General features: G+C 35.3%; 1 long non-coding RNA gene across 1 annotated transcript; it reads left to right on the top strand.

Annotated features, from left to right (window-relative positions):
* The first annotated feature begins 6368 nt into the window (after nucleotides 1–6368).
* On the top strand, nucleotides 6369–9087 carry LOC135152118 (uncharacterized). The gene is made up of 2 exons (XR_010291314.1): nucleotides 6369–7679; nucleotides 8886–9087. It is a non-coding gene; the product is annotated as an uncharacterized LOC135152118 (long non-coding RNA).
* Nucleotides 9088–9404: the final 317 nt, after the last annotated feature.

Below are 9404 nucleotides of genomic sequence, written 5' to 3'. Positions count from 1 at the left end.
AGGGGATCTCAAGTCCACTAATATGACCCTACAACTTGCAGATCGTTCCATTAAAATGCCGAAGGGAATTATTGAGGACGTTTTGATCAAAATCGGTGACTTTATCTTTCCCGTTGACTTTGTTGTGCTCGAGACTCAACCCGTCTCGAATCCTAAGAACCAAATCCCTATCATTTTAGGTCGACCTTTTCTTGCTACATCGAATGCCCTAATTAATTGTAGGAATGGTTCAATGAAACTCACCTTTGGAAACATGACCATTGACTTAAACATTTTCAATGTAGGAAAAGAACCCAATGAGCTTTATGAGCAACCTATAGGGGTTAATGTGGTCAACAAGTTTGTCACACGGTCTAGTTTTGAGGATAGTGAGATTGAGTCTCTTCTCAACGAGGATTTCAAAGTCAACAACGAGAACAATAGGAAATATCATGAGTCGTTGAAGGAGTTGACCTCGGAGGAGTTGTTAGGAGAATTGAACGACATTTGTTCAAAATGGGAAACTCCGCCCGAGATTGTTCGTGTTGACCCTAGGCCCGATTTAGAGAGTCATGTAGGTGAATCACCGACATTTGACTCGTTGTTCCATCATTCGCATAGCGCCTTAGGGAAGGATGACGTCGTTTCTTACATCGTTCCTAGTGATTTATCCTATGACCAAAATTGCATAATCTCTAATTTGCTTGATAATAAAGAAGCATTAAGTTGGTTTAGGAAGAACATTAGTGACACTTGTCCTATAGGGATGAACGATTGTCACATGCTCGAGAAAGCCTTTGTGCCTAAAAATTTTCGTACACATTTTGACTCTTTCTCGAAGCTTCCTCCCATCTTTCCTTCCGGAATTGGTTGATTTGCTTCCGTCTTAAAACCTTCCCTCGTGAAGTTCAGGTATGGGGAAGGAAATGTGTGAGTGTGTGGGTCGTGTTAGTGCTTCGTTCGTTAATAAAAACCCCCTTCATCCCCTATTCAGGTATTTTTCCTCTTTACTCTCTCATTTCAATTCTCTCTTTTGCATACATTGAGGACAATGCATGATTTAGGTATGGGGAGGGCTTTAGTGTAATTCTCTAAAAAATGAAAACCCTAAAAAATGAAAAATTAGAAAAATCCAAAAATAGAGATTCTTTTAGCTAAGTTGTCTTTCCCTCACTTAAACTTTAGGAGTAGTTGGTGTTAGCAAGTTTTCGAAAATTATATATGTAGTGTCTTTTAGATAATTTGAACGTAGTTGAGTAAGGTTGTCTTTTTGAAACTTGTATCGACCGATTTGTACTTTAAATTCCAAGATGGCACACACATTTGCACAAGACCTTTGATGGAGAGATTGTCTAGTGATATTATTCGATACCTGAGAGAGAACCCACATGTTGAAACAATGTCGAATCGAACATTTGCGAATAAAAAAATAGAAAAAAAAAAGAGAAAGAAAGAAAAGGAATAACTACTTCAATACCCATTGTTCTTTATAGATAAAATCTTTAGATAAATGGGCAAAAGTAGATTGGCTAGTCTCGTTTTGTGGCCTTTGTTACTCGAGTTATTAAGTCCGTCGGGGGATTTTAAAACCTAGTGCCCTAAGACCGTTTGGTTTGGGAGTCACTGACCTAAAGCTCGCTACATGGGTAACATTGTTTGCCTAAAAAAATGGACAAAATAAAGTCAATGCAAAAAAAAAAAAAGAGAGAAAAAAAAAAGAATAAGAGTTTGTGAAGTTTGGCTAGATATTTGTTTCGATAGAGATTGGGTCAGTTCAAAATTGGTTGAAAAAGAGAAAGTGTTCTTAGACAATTAGGATCCATCAAAGGCCTTAAATTACTTACACTCCTTGGATTTCTAGTAAATCTTTGTGTCGATGCAAGTAGATTAGAGACAACTGTATCTTGATTATTAGTAGATGAGTCTTTAAGTCGTATTTTCCTTAAAAACGCTTTTTGTTAACACCAACGAAATTAGAGTAGAGTCGAGTAGACACTTGCTAGAATGTCTCGAAGATTTTATGGGTATATCTTCTGTAAACCCTTAGGAGACAAAACTCCTCTTGTAGAGATCGTCTACGAGTTTAACGGGTTGGTGAACCTAAAATCACTCGTCACGCCTACGAAAAGGAGCCTAGGAATCGCATCTAGTTTTCATAGTTTATTTTCTTTTCTTTTGATTTTACTCGAGGACGAGCAAAATATAGGTATGGGGAAGTTTGATAAGTGCATATTGTTGTATATTTTAAATGCCTAATTATTGCTTGTTCTCACTTATTTATTTGTTTATTTGTCTTTTTTTTAGGAAAATTGCAAAAGCTTGAAGAAATAAAAGAATAAAGCAAAAAGAAGAAAAAGATGGAAGAAAAGGATCATAGGGGAATATTCTCAAGGAAGCATCTAGATGGGACACCTACACCCCCCCCCCTCTACCCTAATTTCCCCTTATAAATACACACCTCCCCATCATGTTTCAACGAACCTAGGATTTCATATTTTTAGTAGCCTCTCTTTTATGTAGTAGATCTAGTAGTAGCACTCTAAATTTGTAAACACTTTTATTATATCAATACAAGTATTCATTATTGTTCTTAAATCTTGCTCTTTACTTTTACTTCTAGGCTATGAAATCTTTCTCTAACCACATGAGACTCAAAATTACTTGTTGATTGAAAGGAGCCTAATTATATGTTTTAAACTTGCATTTTTTAGTATTTAGATTGAGCCCCTTTTAATTCTCAATATTATTAGTGGGTTCAATGGTTTAGTATTCTAGATTTTGATTTTAGCTTGTAGTTTGATGGGGTTTTGTTAGAGACTTGGTAGATAAGCTAGTTTTGAAGTTTTGTTGGATTTGGAGTTAGTTTGGTATGATTTGGTAGTGTTCTTATTCTTGGTTTTGGTAGTCTTGTGGGCTTTTTAGTGTAAATTTTAGTTTATGATTTTGAATTGAGGTTAGTGGGTTTTGGTTAGTTGTATTTTAAATAGGCTAGATTTAAAGTTTGGTGTATTTTGGAGTTGTTTTGGCTTAATTTGGGTCTTGTTTTGGTAAGAAATGGGTAATTTAGGGGCTATTTAGTGTAGAATTTGTTGTTGAATTTGGTTTAGAGGTTAGTGGGTTTTTATTTGTTACACTCGGAATAGTTAGATTTTCCGGTGAAATCAATTTTCCGGCAAGATTTAAGCTATTCCGGGCAATCTCCATTGATTCCGATGATATGCTATATAACTGTGTCGTGCTGCTTACTGTCTGTCCGGTTAACCTCGCGTCGCAATCTGTTTATTATTATAATCAGTTTTTTTTAAACATCGCGCGTGGGTAGATTAAGGCAATGGTTGGTTTGTTTTTGTGATCCTGCGAGCCCCACACAGTCACATTCACCTTCACATTTCTTCTGGTTTTCACGACTAAACAGTCCCGTCCCCTGTCTGTTTATTTTACTTGCCGCGCACTTAGTTTCTGTTTTTAGTTTTTTTTTTATTTAAATCTTAGGTTTTTCTAATCTGTTTTTAATTATCATAGTATATTTTAGATTTTAAATTAGATTTTAGATAAGTCAATCTCCTCAAAATCTTATGGTCTAATTTGATTAAGTTAAAAATTAAGTTTTCGCGAAAATAACTTTAGTCCTTGGAACGAATCTTATATTACTAAAACGGGATCGTGCACTTGCGATTTTTAGCACATCAAGTTTTTGGCGCCGCTGCCGGGGACTAAAATTAATTTTCGCGCCTTAATTTTTAATTTTTCGGATTAGTTTTTTTTTTATATTCTCTCACTTTTTTTTTTTGTTGAATTTTAGGAAATTGGAAGAGTATGAGCTAGCTTGGAATAAGTGGAGAATATTCTTGGAGTATTGGAAGCTTGCTTGGGTAACTTGTATCTCTCTCCTATTTCAATTTATTTTATTTAGAAAATCACAAAAAAATTGAAAATCAAAAAAAATCACAAACAAATTAAAAATTTTAAAATCCAAAAATATTAGTTAGAAATACATATTTGTTGCATCATGCATTTTAACACTTAGGGGCACATCATTTAGATTTAAATTTTTTGTTTTTAAATTTTCGTACCTATATTTGTGGTGATCGCTGGAGGACCCAAAGGTACGTTAATTTCTTTTCTTTAGATTAAAACACGTAGTGTAGAGCATCCATAGTTGTTTATAGTTTTTAATTATATCGTTGTGTGGTGCATCATTTTAAATAAATCTTAAGGGCAAAACCCACTCACAAGATAAGGGGAGGGATTTCATCACTCTTTCCTTGGCCCACAACGACTTAATTCTTCATTTTGCATTCCCTAGCCTTTTAATAAAATTGAATTAGACGTTAGCCCCTAGGATTTCGCGCTCAACTAGGAAGGTACCTAAAAGACGAGGTAATCTTTAATTATTCCGACTTTTCGGTGTCTAAGGAAAGCGAAAGCTTACCTGGCCGATTAAGGTTTGGTGTCTAAGCGCGGAGATTGGCCTCTTGGCAATGCCTGCTCCAAACTGGCCAGACCGGTCCGAATAATTTCTGATTTATCGAGTTTTTGGTGGTCCTTAAAGTTAGGAGCAAGGTCTAGTTCATTTTATTAGGGAACCCTAGACTTAAGTTTTTCTTTCTCTTTTACACCCTTTATTTTGTGTGTTTTACTTTTTCGCACTTATTTGCTACATGTTTATCGTTTATGCGAACTACTTGGGTTAGGAACGAATCATCTAGATTAGTAAGACCGATAGTCGAGATTCCTTCTTCTTCGTCTTCTTCGGACTCCGAACCCATAGAAGCTAGCAATTCGATATCAAACATGGCCGTGTCTCTTAAAGACCGTTGTTACCCGTCTCGTTCAAGTCAACCTTCGTGCATCACCCTTCCTCCGGTAAATGGGAACAATTTTGAAATCAAAGCTCATCATATTAGCATGTTACCTAAATTTACCGGGAGTGAGGCTGAAGATCCTTATCTTTTTATCCAAGAGTTCGAGGAAGTTTGTTCCCTCCAAAAGCTCCACCAATTAACGGAAGATTCGATTAGACTTAGGCTCATTAATTTTGCGCTTAAGGAGAATGCGAAAAAATGGTTATATAGTCTTCCCGTTAATTCTATTTCCACATGGGAGGGGTTCGTTGTGGTGTTTCTTAAAAAGTATTTTCCAAATCATAAGACTACTCGAATTACAAATGAAATAAATCAATTTCATCAAAAGGAAAACGAGTCTTTTTGGATTTTCTTTGACTAGTGTTTTATCAAACCTAACACATTTGAAATCTATTTTAGTTTGATATCTTTTTATAAAAATGTTTGATGAAAATTTTATCTTCTCTCTTATAATTAGGCAATGATACTTGTACTTACAGTATCATTATTAATTATTCTTCTCATAAAAAAAAACAACATCTTTGCTATATATTCAGTTCTGAACCAGAGTGTCTCATTCATCAAAAAGACAATCATTGTTTATTGATTTTGAATTTTCTTTCAAAATATTCTACTCCAACTGGGATGAACAACCCTATTTATAGGGGACACAAGGACTATCTGTCTGTGTGATAGAGGTTTGATGGGACGCCATCACTTGTGTGTTGTGCATTACAAGAAGGCTAATTACCTTTAGTAGTATCTTCAATTAGATACGCAACCTAGTTCTCTTGATCATATTGATCTCTCAGCATTTGTCTATTTCATTTCAGTTTGCTTTCGAAACTCATACCTATGATATTTGCTTTGATATTTTAAATCTGATATATTTTAAGATTCAATGATTCGTAATTGTCAATCAATTCTGAGGGTATGCTAGTCAAGTTTGAACGAGCTAATACTACCAGTACACTTCAATATTTCGTAGACAAAAGCCGATCACGATGCGACTTGCAAGAAAAAGTATGCTCTCGTTCTTTCTTCGCGGATTCCGAGGACGGAATCCTTATAAGGGGGGAAGTCTGTAATGACTCGAGTTTTTCAGCAATTATTTATTATTTTATTAATGATTTTCTAAAAGAGGAGGATTTAAATTTTTATATTTTATTCTTGTTTGGCAGTTTTTCAAAAACAATTATTTGATCATATAATTAGTTCATGCTCCAGTGTGATGTCGGGACTTTTGTTGTACGAATATTATGTAAATAATAATTTGTGCAGTTATTTGAAGATTTATACAATTATGTGAATATTTGAGTTAATTGTCTTACATGTTAGATGTGCAGTATTAACTGTTTATTTTGCCTGTGAATAGTTAATTTAGAATTTTGATTTATATATAGTTTTCTTTTTATTAAATCAAAATTGTCTTTTGGTTTTAAAAATCAATAAGTATTTTTATTTGAGCCCAAAAGTTTTGTCTGATTTAAATTATCAAGATATTCAAATTTTGATATTTTTGTATTTCTGTTGGATTTAAAAATATTGGATAGGTTGCAAATGATTATTTTAATTAGTTGTTCTGAAAATGATTTTAAAAATATTATTATTTGCAAATATTGCGTATTCGGGATATCTTGAGTTTTTGAAATAGTTTATTTTTAGATTTGAGAAATATTTTGAGACCCCTATATTCATATTTATTTATGGCTTTTAATTATAATTTGGGTGTTGATTTTTAATATATAAATAGTTTTGTAAGAATCATTTAGTTTTATGAGTCAGTTGTTTACGCAGCAGGTGCATAGGCTGTACGTGGCTAAACAGATTAGGATAAAAAGGAAATAGAGTACAGGGAGGTTTAAAAAAAAACAAAACAGAGTAGAAAAGGGGGCGGCTAGAAATTAGGGTTTGGGGTGCAAGAGATTTTGAGAGGAAGGGAGGATCGATTATATATGTTAATCGAATAATTGCTTGTTGATGGGTGTATATATATGCATAGTTGTAGGCGTTGTTTTGTGCGATCGAGCGAGCTTTGTTTGTTGAGCCGCCGCCGATCGGAGGTGTCATGGCTGGAGAGAAGAAGACAGGGAGAGGTTCAGGCGGCAAATGATGTCTAGCATCGCCGCCGCGACGCCGACAAGAGGCGGAGACGTGTGGCAGCGACTGGCCAGGGAGGAAAGAAACAGAGGCTCGGGTTTCGGTGGTGATTGAACGCCGATTGACGGGGCTTGTAGTTGTTGGCTGTGGAGTACAGCCACAGGGTAGCTAGGTCCATGGTGGTCTCGATGGGTGGTGATGGCCTGGCTGTTTGGATGTCGGACTGTAAAGGAGGGGTTAGGGCGGTCGAATTCAGATTTCAAGGGACTGGTTGTTTGCGACGGAGAGATTGAGTTTGAAGGTGCGTACAGAGTTGAAGGCTGGTGTTTGATTCGGAGATGATATGGGTAGACGGAGGCGTTGTTGGTTGAGGTGGAATGGTGGAGTACAGGTGCTGATTTGTGAATTAACAGGGTGTAGTTTTTGCTAGTTTGGGTGTCTGCTGTGTTAGGTTTGGCCAAAAGAAGCCGGCAGAAGCTGCTTTGGGCTGGCTTGATTTGGGTAATTCGGAATTAGGAGGAATAGAGAGGGCTGAAGCGAAGATAGGGTAATGGATGAAGGTTATGATGATTTGAGGTCGGAAGTTTAAGAGGGAAGGGAGATGGATCAAGTCTTGGATTCAGGTGTAGGTGTTGTTGTTTGTGTATATGAGCTGGAGTTAAGGACAAAGGGGGTCGGGGAAGCCAAATTACAGGTCTGGTAGTTGTAGTAAAGGTGGGGGATAGTCGTGTGAGGTTGCAATATCAACGATAGAAGGTATAAACTTTTAAATTCAGTTTGCTGTCCTGTTTTTGGGCAGTGTTTCGGAGCAGTTTTATTGTGATTGGGTGATCGACTGCTCAATGGAAGTTGTAGTGTATGATTTCTAGTTTATTTGGGCGCTGATTTTGCGTCAATCGGAGTAACGAGCTAGAAGTTATGGCAGTTTTAGTATGGGTTGTCAATAACCTACGAATTTACTGAACACTGAACTTTGAAGCAATGTTTCACCTAGCTAAACACTTTAGTTGGAGTTGAAATTTTGAGGGATGATAGTGTACTGAGTATAGAAGATCCCAGAGGTGGTTTCATGCCAAAATAGTAAACCTACGATTTACAGTGAATTTTAGAGCGTGGCTGTGATGATGATAAAAATCCTGTTTTGCCTTGCTGAGATAATTTTGAGTACCATCTTTGAGCGAGTATTTGACCTATCTATACTAATCGGTTTAAGCTGAAATTTTAAGGATAGCAAGATACTATGTCAGAGGTTAAAATGGAAAAGGTTTCATGTGAAGATGTTAAGTTATGGAATTTTAAAAATACCAGAAAACAGAGAGTTGAATTGAGATTTTATTGTTGAATTTTGAAGAGCTGCGACCCCGGGATAGTCCACTTTATAAAGAAGAAGAATTGTTTATTTTGAGGATTAAATTGATATGTTGAGGATTGATTCTTTGGTTCGAGAAATTATTGTTATTTCAAGAATTATTTTTCTGCTATGAGGATTAATTGTATATTTAATTGAAATAGCGGAATAAAGTAGACTATTTTGGGCAGAGATTGCTGTGTTATTGATATGGGGTTTGCTCAATTTTAAAATACATGATGCTCAAAATTATAGTATTTTATTAATTTAGTTTGATGAGATTCTAAGATTATTTGAGATGTGACTGGATTACAATTGGACTTGTAATTCGGATTTTGCTTTTATCCAGGGATGTATTATTGAGGTTCTTAGCGTTTGTATATAATCAAGTATGAGATTATATACAGGAGTTATTAGATTATATTTTTATGAATATTAAAGCATGTAAATTACGTGTTACGTGATTACTTGTTTAACTTTCTGCTATTATGTGTTTATATTATTTGTATATAATATGTTTATATTGCGAAGGGTAGTAATATAATTTCGATTCTGCGAATTAGCCGACACTCGGGATTGTTCTTCGACTGAATATTATATTGTTTCATATATAGTCTATCAAGACGCGTACATCAATGACTTTCAGAAGCAAGCCAACAGTGATGCATATCAAGTCAGAATTAGTTTGATAAGGCGATATAGTGCCGTGAGATAGAGCAATAGAGTATAGTGATTGCAGAATTAGCAATTGAGGCCAGCCTAGGATTTTGAGTAGTGTGACTGTATGTCACCCGTTTTCTGTCAAAGGCAAGTATTCCTATTCTTCTCTTCTATTTAAAAAGCAATTATTTCAATTCTCTTTTGATAATACAAGTTTTATATTTATGACTTGTACTTCCTGCAAGCATGATTATCGATTTCTGATATTTAAAAGTGCAAATGCTTTCACGTGTTATCTTGTGATTGAAAATATCGAATGTCTTTAGTTCGATACTTTTTACTGTTACATGAATAGTGACAACTTTATTTGAAAAGTATTCTGATTATTTTAATCAGTTTTCTGGAAATTATTGTCTGAGTTCTTTTACAGTTTGAAAACTATTGTTGACTCGGTAGTAGTATCATTTCGATGC

Source organism: Daucus carota, chromosome 1 (genome assembly GCF_001625215.2).
Source record: "Daucus carota subsp. sativus chromosome 1, DH1 v3.0, whole genome shotgun sequence".
Lineage (NCBI taxonomy): Eukaryota > Viridiplantae > Streptophyta > Magnoliopsida > Apiales > Apiaceae > Daucus > Daucus carota.
The sequence above is the reverse complement of the archived record's forward strand: the minus strand, read 5'-3'. Positions and strand labels throughout refer to the sequence as shown.